Below are 12756 nucleotides of genomic sequence, written 5' to 3'. Positions count from 1 at the left end.
ACCACCCCCACCCACCCACACCCACACCCACACCCTCCCCCACCCCAACACACAAAGGTTAATTTCTTTTGACTCTTCTACATTGAGTGAAATTTTGTAACTTATTGCGCATAGGTAAAATTAATATGTCCATCTGAGGGTAAAAGCATCAAATTTTTTTAACCCTCTCTATCTGCAGTAATGAAACGACAGGAGTAGTAAGTTCAAAACAGCGATATTAGAGGGATCTATGTTCTATTAACCCTTTGTAAAAAGAAAGAGACATTGCTTGTTATAATCAAATTGTATTTGCTTGTCTCGGAGGTTTTGCTCGTCTGTTTTCTTGTTTCTCTCAAACTAGGTTCCAGAATTAGTGTCCTAACTATTAAGGATCACTTAGTAAAAACTCTGGTAAAATGTGATGAAAGATGTCATGCAAGTAAGTGTAAATCATGGCGGTATCAAAGCCTTGCTTGCGGATGGTCTAAATTATATACTTGAATAGGTGAAAATAGAACAACTGGAATTTAAAATGATTAAACGAAACTCATCAAATTGCAGTAAGAAGGATATGTTTCTGCAATATCTAAGTCTTACAATCATAAGCCTAAGAAGTCTCAACAGTTTCAACAAAGATTGATCTATCTATCAACAAACTGCAGTCTGCAAAGTCAGGCTTAGAGCTTTAGTTGTTTTCCATAGTAGAGGATATCCTGATAGTGACTGCATCGATTCTGGAAGCTCGATAAACCTGCAGGTGATTGTTTCGGTTATCAACTCCAAGCTACGAGGGTCGTAAAAAGTAAAATAAAATACAAGATATGACAAAAACATGCTTTCAAGTGAAAGTTATGAACTGCATCCAGTTTCTAGGAGCAAATTCTTCACATTGGAATTGAAGAAAGCTATATGGCTATATGAAAAACCTCTTAATTTCTTTGGTTGGAGAAGTTTAGAGATATGGAAAAGGTTATATGTGCTGTTTCCTAGCTTAAAAAAATATGAGAACTCCCAAAAATACCATATTTCTGGTGAAAGAGAGATGAGCATATATAAAAGTTTGGGTAAAATAAGGTCACTCTCTTCACTTCCTTTTCTTCTACTGTTGAAGATTATGAACTGCTTCACCTGCGAGAAAAAAACCCAGAATGAATGTCATCCAGTTTCATGACATTGCACTCATTATTTAATGACATAACCTGGCTAAAGTAGTTACTTATAGTCTAACCTTCCTTGCTTTCTATAACATACATATCATACAAATGGAAATTGAATTGAAAAGGAAGGAACTCTTAAGAGATTAAAAGCTAAAATTTCTTAGGCATCAGAGCTCAGCCAGAAAAAAGGGGTGAGGACAAAAAAATTGAACCGACATTTCAGTAAATCTTTTCATCTTGATGGAATAGCATAGAATTAGAAACAATTAAGGACCAATTAGGAACATACGATTTAAGTGAGGATAATTCAATTTTATTAAACCAAAATAATCCTCTTTTTGGAAATGACTGAAAAAGCCTAAACTTGATAACGATACAAGTGAATAGAAGGTGTTTGATATATACCATGCATTCTCTTGAGGAAGCAGAAAAATTCATAGAAATTTCCTTCCCTAGAATCTGGATATCCTTCCATGAGAGGTGGAGCGAGCCTCAGGTACGTGAACGATGACAAGTGTCGTCCCTTACGTTCATTCTCTGGTTTTGCATTTTCCAAAATTTGATTGTAGCCATCTCTTCCATAGCAAGGAAGCGCATTCTCACTAGCGACAGGTATACAGACATCCCATGCATCATTCAGAACCAGAGGATGATCATATTCATTTCAGTACATGATAATCCAGGCATCATAGTTCTTTAAAGGGTTAATTGCAGATAGACCCCCTGTAGCTATACTGTTGGAGATAGACCTCCTGTATCTTTTTGACTCTTTTATCCTCACAGAAAAAGAAATTTATTTTATGACAAATACATCTCCTAAGGGTAAATGAGTCAAAAAATTCAGTCAGGGGATCTATCCGCAATTGGGCGATAGTACAGGGAGTCTCTCCACAACAATAGAACTGCAGGGGGTCTATCAACAACTGGTGCACATCCAAGCAGACACAAAGATACAGTGGCATATATTTATAACTCTATTTAAGAACTTTAATTCTTTAGGTTTTCGCTCAATGTTCATTAGCGAGTGTGTGGACGCGGGGCCCACCCACGTGGGTGTCTGCCCACGAGCAGATGAGAGCAGACGAGCGTATGCTTTTTTGCGCGCGCATGAAAGCTCACCGCGGGATTTTTTTCCCGCGAGATTTTCTTTTTTTGCGCACGCTTTCCTCTTTTCCCGCCGCGTGAGCCCTTTTCCCGCCGCGTGAGCCCCGCCAAAATGCCTCAGTTCTCTCCCCCCCCCCTTATTTTTTTTAAATTGAGGTGGTTGTGTAGTGTTTTGTGTGTGGGGAAATTAAGAGAAAAATAAATTGGTTGTTCTTTTGAGAGAAAAAGAAAGAGAGGAAGAGAGAACTTGTATAAGTTTGGTATTTTTCCTCCATAGTGAAACCCCCTCCCGTGGACGTAGACTAGTTTGCCGAACCACGTAAAAATCCCGTGTTTGTATTTGTTTTATCTGTGAGTTGTCATAGCTTGTAGGTTCCCTCGATATTTCAGTCCTTGAACTGATGAGAGGAAGAGTGTATATTTCACTTTGATGAAATATATCACTTTCGATTCTTGTTTCCTTTGAGAAATAAAAATTTTACTATCTATTCTAGTTTCCTTTGAGAAACAAGAATATAGAGGTTGACTTGTGCTTTTGTGACAACAATACTATTCTAGTTTCCTTTGAGAAACAAGAATATAGAGGTTGACTTGTGCTTTTGTGACAACAATAGCCAGGAGCTATCTCTCAGTTGATATCGCTTCCGTGGCGGTGGGCGTGACTCCGCCCCAACAATTGGTATCAGAGCCCTTATTCAGACTGGAGGTGGAAAAATTTCTGATCTGAGGTGGTGGTTGAATATTGTGTGGTAAAACACAAAGAAATTGTTAAAAATTCCCGAGAGAAGCGGATTTACATAATACAAGCAGAAAATTGCGTCTACAAGTAAAACAAATAAAATTAGAAAGTACGAGATTGAAAAATTTAATGGGAAAAATGATTTTTCCTATTGGAGGATGCAGATGAAAATTTCGCTGCTTTCGCAAAAGTTGCACAAGACTTCGGCTGGAAGAGAGAAGCATAAAAATATGTCTGATGAGGATTGGGAGGAGCTGGATCTGGAAGCACGAGCGTCGATTATCTTATGCCTTGAGAGAGATGTAGCTTTCTTGGTAGACGGGGAGGAAACGGCTACGGGTGTGTGGTTGAAGTTAGAAAGCACCTTCATGATGAAGAGTCTAACGAACCGGATCTATTTAAAATCTAAATTGTATACTTGCAAAATGGAGGAGGGCTCGTCAATCCGGGAGTATATCAACAAGTTTGATAGGATCTTATCAGACTTGAAAGACATTAAGGTGATAGTGGAAGACGAGGATCAGGCGCTTCTACTACTTCTATCCCTGCCAAAGTCTTATGAAAACCTGGTGCAAACACTGATGCTTATGGGTGATACTTTGTCGATGGATGAGACTAAAACATCACTTCTAGCGGATGACCTTCGAAAAATTGCAACTAGTGATATGGCCACTGGTGGTAATAAAGAACAAGCGCAGAGACTGTTTGCCAGAGAAAGAGGCAATGAGCGAGGAAAAGGCAAGGGAGGAAAGTCTAGATCTAAATTGAGATCTCTTGCGGGACGAGCATGTTTCAAATGCGGTGAAGTTGGGCAAATCAAGATCGATTGTCCTAACAAGAGAGTAGGTGGGAAAAAGAACAACAACAAGACTGAAAGACGAGAAGGCAAGGAAGAGGCGAGCTACGTTTCAGAGGATGGGAGCGATAAGGAATGTTATGTCGTCACGGATGGCGAGGATATCACCGGGAAGTGGATTCTTGATTCTGGTTGCTCTTACCACATGTGTCCAAACAGGAAGTGGTTTACTACCTACAGGAGCATTGATGGTGGAACCGTATTGATGGGAAACAACCATGCTTGTAAAACGGTGGGGCTAGGTGATATCAAAATCAAGATGCATGATGGAGTGGTTCGAACCCTGACGGACGTACGACACGTTCCCGGCTTGTGGAAGAATCTTATCTCAGTCGGTGCTTTGGACTCCGGGGGTTACAAGATTGTAACAGAGAACGGAGTGAAGAGGGTTGTTCGGGGTTCCTTAACAGTGATGAAGGGTGTTCGTCACGGTAATCTATATACTCTCTCGGGTACAATGGTGATAGGAGATGCAGCAGTTGGAGCTGAAGGAAGTGGTGGAGACCCATGTGAGCACACACGGTTATAGCATAGACAGCTTGGGCACATGTCAGAGAATGGTCTGGATCTGCTTGGTAAAGAGGGTTTGCTGAAGAATCTGAAGAAGCCTTGTATGGATTTTTGCAAGGACTGTGTGTATGGAAAGGCGCACAGGGTTCAATTTCTGAGGAGCAAGCACAAGAGCAGAGGGATACTAGATTATGTGCACACAGATGTTTGGGGTCCGGCTTCGACAACTTCCAAGGGTGGTTCCAGATATTTTGTCTCATTCATAGATGATCATTCAAGATATGCTTGGGTTTATTTCCTAAAGCATAAGAATGAGGTATTTGAGACATTCAAGAAGTGGAAGGCGATGGTTGAGAACAGAACGAGTAAGAAATTGAAGACACTGAGATCTGATAACGGTACAGAGTATACAGACGGTGCTTTCAAGGAGTTCTGTGATCAGGAAGGGATTGCTAGACACTGGACAGTTAGATCTACACCATAGCAGAATGGGGTCGCGGAAAGACTGAACCGAACACTACGGGAGAAAGCAGTGAGTATGCGATTATATGCTGGTTTGAGCAAAGAATGGTGGGCAGAATTGATTGCTACAGCTTGCTATATAGTGAATCGATCTCCACATTCGACATTGGACGGTGATACACCCTATCGGGTGTGGTCAGGGGAGCATGCAGATTATGAGAGGCTCCGGATTTTTAGATGTACCGCCTACTATCACGTCAACGAGGGAAAGCTTGACGCGAGGGCCAAGAAGGTAATTTTCTTAGGGTATGCAAAGGGCGTAAAAGGCTACCGCCTTTGGTGTACAGAAGATTCAAAGTTCGTGATCAGCAGAGACGTTACCTTTGATGAGAAGTCCATGATTGCTAGGATGTTGAGACTGTTAGGAATTCTAAGTCCCAGGTTATTAATATAGAACCTAAAGACCAACCAGTTTCTAGTCATGTTCAAGTGGGAAATCAGGTAGATGATGAGCTTGAGCAGGAGGAGGTTCAGTAGGAGAATACACAGGCACTACAACAACAGCAGCTCGATGATAGCTTGGCTTCCACTAGGCCAAGGCGAGTATACAAGCAGGTACAGAAGCTGGGGGCTGATCAACCCCTGAAGCACTATGGGCATGTTAATTTGGTTGAATACGCACTCTCGGTGGAGGAAGATGAGCCGGTCTCCTTCAAGGAAGCTATTCGAGACAAGAATAGTGAGAGTTGGTTGGCTGCGATAGAGGAGGAGATGGAATCTCTCCGGAAGAACCAAACATGAGAGGTGGTCCCATTGCCCGTAGGAAAGAAAGCTATAGGTTATAAGTGGCTGTATAAAAGAAAGGAAGATCCTTCAGAGCTCGGTGGAACGAGGTACAAGGCGAGGCTAGTGGCTAAGGGGTTTGCACAAAGAGAGAGTGTGGATTACAATGAGATATTTTCTCCGGTGGTGGAACACACTTCTATTCGGGTGCTATTGAGTATTGTTGCTCATGGTGATCTTGAGCTGGAACAACTCGACGTCAAAACAGCCTTCTTGCACGGAGACTTGGATGAAGAGATCTATATGCATCAACCTGAGGGCTACAAGGTTGAGGATAAGGAGCATCATGTATGCCGCTTGAGAAAGTCACTCTATGGATTGAAGCAATCTCCTCGGCAGTGGTACAAGCGTTTTGACTCCTTCATGCTGAATCATGGGTTTTCCCGAAGCGACTATGATTGTTGTGTTTATATTCGGAAGCTTCGTGGAGGTGATTATATCTATCTCTTGTTGTATGTGGATGATATGCTTATTGCATCGAAGAACAAGGTGGAGATAGATAAGCTAAAATCTCAACTTAGCAATGAGTTCGAGATGAAGGACATGGGCGTTGCTAGGAAAATACTGGGTATGGAGATTAGAAGAGAGCGGGAGAATCAGCGATTGTTCTTTGAGTCGGAAGGGCTACATAGAGCGGGTGATCGCGAGGTTCGGGATGCAAAGTGCAAAGTCGGTGGTGACTCCATTGGCTCCACACTTCAGGCTTTCAGGTAAACAATCTCCCACTACAGCGGAAGATAAGGCACACATGGAGCGTGTTCCTTATGCTAGTGCAGTTGACAATTTGATGTACGCTATGGTGTGTACACGCCCTTATATTTCACAGACGGTTAGTGTGGTCAGCAGATTCATGACGAATCCGGGAAAGGCGCACTGAGAAGCAGTGAAATGGGTCCTGAGGTACTTGAAAGGTACCACGGATACGGGTCTATGTTTTGGTAAAAATACATGTCAGATCGACGGGTATGTGGACTCAGATTATGCGTGCGATCTAGATAGACGACGATCTACTACTGGTTATGTATTTAGGATACATGGAGCTCCAGTTAGTTGGCGATCGATGTTGCAGGCTACAGTGGTACTTTCTACAACAGAGGCCGAGTACATGGCTATGACGGAGGGAGTGAAGGAAGCATTGTGGCTGTGGGGTCTTCTAGACGATTTGGGGATCGAGCAGGAAAGTGTGAACTTATGGTGTGATAGTCAGAGTGCGATTCACTTGGTGAAAAATCAAGTTCACCATGCTCGTACTAAGCATATCGACGTCAGGTATCATTTTGTGCAGGATGTCATAGAGGAAGGCGATATTTCTCTCATGAAGGTGCATACGAATAAGAATCCCGCAGACATGTTAACCAAGGTGGTGACAGGTAGCAAGTTCCAGCATTGCTTGGACTTGCTTCATATCAGCCCGTGTTGATTTACCCAAGACGGCATGGCCCTGCGGGACAGTGATGGAGGTGAGGTGGAGACTATGTTGGAGAATAGTTTCAGAACTACGGTTAGCATGATCCCGGTGGAGGGTACGTAGGCAGTCGCGGTATAGTGACGCAGCTGGTTTGGCCTGGTTTGGCCTGAATCTCTCTGGTGATGTTCGTGGGGTTCTTCTGGTGTTCGTCCAAAATTTGAGGTTGATCAAATGATGAACAAGGTGGAGAATTGTGGACGCGGGGCCCACCCACGTGGGTGTCTGCCCACGAGCAGATGAGAGCAGACGAGCGTCTGCTTTTTTGCGCGCGCACGAAAGCTCACCGCGGGATTTTTTTCCCGCGAGATTTTCTTTTTCCACGCGCGCTTTCCTCTTTTCCCGCCACGTGAGCCCCGCCAAAATGCCTCAGTTCTCCCCCCTTTATTTGCTATAAATTGAGGTGGTTGTGTAGTGTTTTGTGTGTGGGGAAATTAAGAGAAAAATAAGTGGGTTGTTCTTTTGAGAGAAAAAGAAAGAGAGGAAGAGAGAACTTGTATAAGTTTGGTATTTTTCCTCCATAGTGAAACCCCCTCCCGTGGACGTAGGTTAGTTTGCCAAACCACGTAAAAATCCCGTGTTTGTATTTGTTTTATCTGTGAGTTGCCATAGCTTGTAGGTTCCCTCGATATTTCAGTCCTTGAACTGATGAGAGGAAGAGTGTATATTTCACTTTGATGAAATATATCACTTTCGATTCTTGTTTCCTTTGAGAAATAAGAATTTCACTATCTATTCTAGTTTCCTTTGAGAAACAAGAATATAGAGGTTGACTTGTGCTTTTGTGACAACAATAGCCAGGGGCTATCTCTCAGTTGATATCGCTTCCACGGCGGTGGGCGTGACTCCGTCCCAACAGAGTGAGATTAGCATAACATGATTGTAGAAAACCAAACTGCTGTTTGAAATTTTAAATTACCTGCCAAACTAAACCCTCTGGATTTGAAAGTGCATCCTCCTGCTGATCCAAAGCCCGTAACTCCACAAATGTGAAATTTAATGTTGCACCGTGTTTCTTTAACATTAAAGCAATTGAAGCATAGCCATCCCGATTGTTGGGGTTATAAAACCCAGCAGTTAGTTCAGCAGCATGGCTAGAGGTTTTGTAGTGCCAATGGATACCTGATATCTGTTGCAGCAAGAAAAATTTGTTTCCATTGCGAGTATTAGCAATCCGAAAACTTGTTTAGCTTGTTGCAGTTGAGCATTAGGCACTAAGTTTCGACATAAAAGGTTCACTGCTCAGGGAAAAAAATAAGAAGGTTCTGAAGTAGTAAAGATACACAGATATTTGAGTAAGGTCAAGTGAGGTCACCAAAATTTGCACTTCATAAAGACTGCAGGTCATGCACAAGATAATAGAAAACACATGAAAATAAGTATGCCAGAAGAAACTTTCTACAGGAAATGATAGAGTATTAAGTTCGCTCACAATTCATGAAATAGATTTAAGGAAACATAGATACACTAAAAACTTAATTTACATGATCAAGGCCAATAGAATAGTCTAAAAATCCCTGTAAAAGCCCAATTAATAAAATGCATGAACTAGGATTGAAGATAAAGTTAAAATGAAGTTCTCATGTTCATCGAAGTTTTGTCCTTGAATTAAATGAAGTATTTTCTGACTCAGCACGGGAACTTGAATGTCATCAAAATACTGGGATAAAAAACTTTGTATTTTTCATTGTTCATAAATATTAAAAATCACTTAAAAAGAAAAAAAAAGTTGAGTGGAATTAACCTTTGCAGCAATGTGGGTGCCTTTAAAAGCCAAATTTGCCAGGTAAAGTACAAGATCAGCGTGATCAATCAACACCTGAGAGTACCAATAGAGGAAGAACCTACCACGGGATTTATCATATTTTCCTCCATCACAAAAATTCAGTCTCATCAGGCATGGAAACATATCCACCGGTATTTTCAGGCATTACTTCTGACAAAGAGAGCCCTCTAGCTTTTGCTCGCTCGCTCAAATTTTTCTTGAGATACTTATCATAGCACTAGAAGAACAATATCTTTCATAAGCATAATGTGGAGTAAAAGCTAATTTTCAAGTATTCTATACACTATTACATACTTCAATCACTTGAATATATTATCAAAAAATAAAAAACAACTGCAGGTAAAATTCGTCGGATCTAAAGTTACCTGGAACTCCCCAATGCCAGGATAGTTCCAACCTCTTTTTTCTGGGTACGATGGGTAGCGTAGCTCTCCACATGGCCCTAATCCGATTTCAACCTCAGACATAACTCCACTTTTTGAAATTAATCATCAAATTCTCTTTGAAAACTTCTCATATAATCAAAATAGACCTATATGAAGTTAAACAAAGAAAATGCAAGCATTTATAGTGAGAAAAATACAAATTCAAGTAAAGCTTACCGGAGATGCATATCAAAGTAAAACATAGACATCTACAATCTGCCCTACTTATTTCCAGGGAAAGGTTCACCAAATTCTAAGAAAGGACTGAAACTTATTGCACTCAATGCATCAATGATTGTAACTCATTAGAATGGAGTAGTTCTTTTTCCAAATTGCAAAGTCATAGGAGAAGAGATGAAATAGAAACCCTAATTCATTATGAGATCTCTTGGGCTTTATATAGGCCCCTACACAACTTACAAATAAGTCCCTAACTAATACTAATATGTCAACACTCCTCCTCAAGATGGGCGAAAGATATCTACTAAGCCCATCTTGTCACATCCTCTAATCATATCTACTGAGCTAAGTCCTTTAGTCAGACAATCTGCTGCCTGGTCCTTAGTCGAAACATGACTTAGCTCCAGTAGTCCACTATCCAACTTCTCTTTGATGAAGAACCTATCGATCTCGATGTGTTTGGTTCTATCATGCTGCACTGGGTTGTTGGCAATACTTATAGCTGACTTGTTGTCACACCATAACTTCATCTTATCTCCTTGATCCAGCTTCAGCTCCACCAGCATACTCTTCAACCATAGCAACTCAGCAACTCCTAAGGCCATAGCTCTATACTCTGCCTCGGCTGTCGATCTCGCCACCACCGACTGCTTCTTGCTCTTCCACGAGACTAAGTTGCCTCCTATAAAGATGTAGTATCCTGAGGTGGACCTCATGTTATCAGCACAGCTAGCCCAATCAGAGTCACAATAGCCCTCAATGCTCATGTGTTCATTCTTCTTGAAGATTAGCCCTTTTCCGGGGACATTCTTCAAATACCTTAGAATCTGGTACACTGCGTCCATATGATCCTTCCTTGGATCATGCATGTAGCGACTCACCATGCTCACTGCAAAAGAGATATCGGGACGTGTGTGACACAGATAGATCAACCTGCCCACCAGCCTTTGGTATCTATCACGATCAACTGGTTCTCCAGCTTCAGCACCCAGCTTAAACTTCTGGTCGATCGGTGTAGTTGCAGGTTTGCATCCTAACATTCCTGTTTCTTTGAGAAGATCCAGTGCATACTTTCTCTGGGATAGGACGATCCCCTCCGCTCCTCGAGCTATCTCTATTCCAAGAAAGTACCGAAGCAAGCCAAGATCTTTCACCTCGAATTCCTTACCCAGTCTCACTTTGAGTTGGGCAATCTCCTTCTCATCATCCCCTGTAATAATCATATCATCCACATATACTGCAAGCAAGGTGATGTGACCTCCACTTCTTCGAAAGAACACGGTATGGTCGGCGCTGATCTGCTGGTACCCCATACCAATCATAGCCCTCCTGAATCTATCAAACCAAGCATGAGGAGACTGCTTTAGCCCATAGATAGACTTCTTCAATCTGCAGACCTTTCTCACTGTCTGATCTGTACCGAATCCTGGTGGTATCTCCATGTATACCTCCTCCACTAGATCTCCATGAAGAAATGCGTTTTTCACATCTAGTTGGTGTAGCTTCCATCCACCATTTACAGCCAGAGAGATTAAGGTCCGAACAATGCTCATCTTTGCCACCGGTGCAAAAGTCTCATCGTAGTCGATGCCATATGTCTGACTATATCCTTTTGCCACCAGACGAGCTTTGTAGCGCTCAACCTGTCCATCTGGATTCTGCTTCACAGTGAAGATCCACTTGCATCCAACTACTCTCTTCCCTTTTGGTAGTTTTACTAACTCCCAAGTGCGGTTCTTCTCAATGGCCCTTAGCTCTTCGTGCATAGCAGCTTTCCATTTCTGGTCCTTCTTTGCAACCTGCCAATTGTTAGGTATAGTAACAGAGTCCAGTGATGCAATGAATGCTCCATGTGCAGGGTGGATGTTAGAATATGATACAAACTGAGCAAGATCCCAACCATATCTATCGGGAGGATTTCCCGCATTACTGCGAGTAGTCCTCCGTACAGTTATTGGTGTGAGATGAGTAGGAAGAGGAATGGAATCACCTTGAGAGGAATCTGGTGGTGGTGTAGGTGTCTCAGGAGTCGGGACAGGCGTTGGCAAGGGACTTGGCACCAGTGGCACTGTAGGTACTGTTGGTACTGTTCCCGCAATTTGTTTCCCCTTCCTACTATAGGTAAGTAGTTCCCCCTGAGCCGTTGGTCTAACACCTCTTGTCTCATTCTCCTCTTCTTCTTCATTCTCTTGCTCCTCCTCAACCAAGTCTCCTTCCCAAGGAATCGTTACAGAAATTGATTTTTCTGATCTCTCACCATTCTCAGACATTGATTTCTCCATATTTACCAATCTCTCACCATTCTTCTCCTCTCGCCTCATACTTCCAGAATTAGGCGAGTTACCAACGGATGAAGTTACCTTCCGGGTGTAATATGGCTCGAGTTCTCGAAAGTGCACGTCCATGCTCACAAACAACCTTTTCTCCACCGGGCTCCAGCAAACATATCCCTTCTGAGTAGCAGAATATCCCACAAAGATGCACTTCACAGCTCTAGGGGCAAGCTTCCCGATAGATGGTCTGTTGTCCTTCACAAAGCACACACAGGAAAACACTTTGAGTGGAAGGATCCCACCATTATCTCCCTTTAATATCTCACACGGAGACTTCCAATCCAACACTCTCGAGGGCATTCTGTTGATCAATGCTGCTGCGGTCAATACTGCTTGCCCCCATAATGTTTCTGGGACATTCATAGAGATCATCATGCTTCTAGCAACCTCTAAAAGATGTCTGTTCTTCCTTTCCGCTACCCCATTCTGAGCTGGTGTGTATGGACAGGTTGTCTGGTGATGTATTCCTTGAGCTGACAAATATTCTTCAAAGGCTCTGTTGGTATACTCTGTCCTATTATCTGACCTCAATACTTTCACCACTGCTCCGTATTAAGTCTGAACAGTCCTATGAAAATTTTGGAAGCACCCAAACACATCACTCTTATTCTTCATCAGGTATAACCAAGTGTAGGCATCGAAAATTGCCTATAGGTCTCCACGAACAGCTCAGTGTTAAGGAACGACGATGAACGTCACTATCCGGTTCATAGGAGTTCGATTGATGTCGGTGAACGCTTGAAGTGAACCGACGAACAACGTGGACTAACAGAATTTCGGAATAACGAAGGTACGGGCTAATCGGGAGCCCCGTGATGTTTACAAAAGGAACAATACCCTTCGTGTCTCATTCATTCTACAGATGATCCAACCATTGGAGCTGATAGAACTCCTTGTCGGCTTTCCAACGCACTTCG

At 42.4% G+C, this 12756-nt stretch overlaps 1 pseudogene; it reads right to left on the bottom strand.

Annotated features, from left to right (window-relative positions):
* LOC109838479 lies at positions 293-11911 on the bottom strand (annotated as a pseudogene).

This window comes from Asparagus officinalis, chromosome 4 (genome assembly GCF_001876935.1).
Source record: "Asparagus officinalis chromosome 4, Aspof.V1, whole genome shotgun sequence".
In the NCBI taxonomy this organism is placed as follows: domain Eukaryota; kingdom Viridiplantae; phylum Streptophyta; class Magnoliopsida; order Asparagales; family Asparagaceae; genus Asparagus; species Asparagus officinalis.
This window is presented reverse-complemented; position numbering and strand designations above follow the sequence as displayed.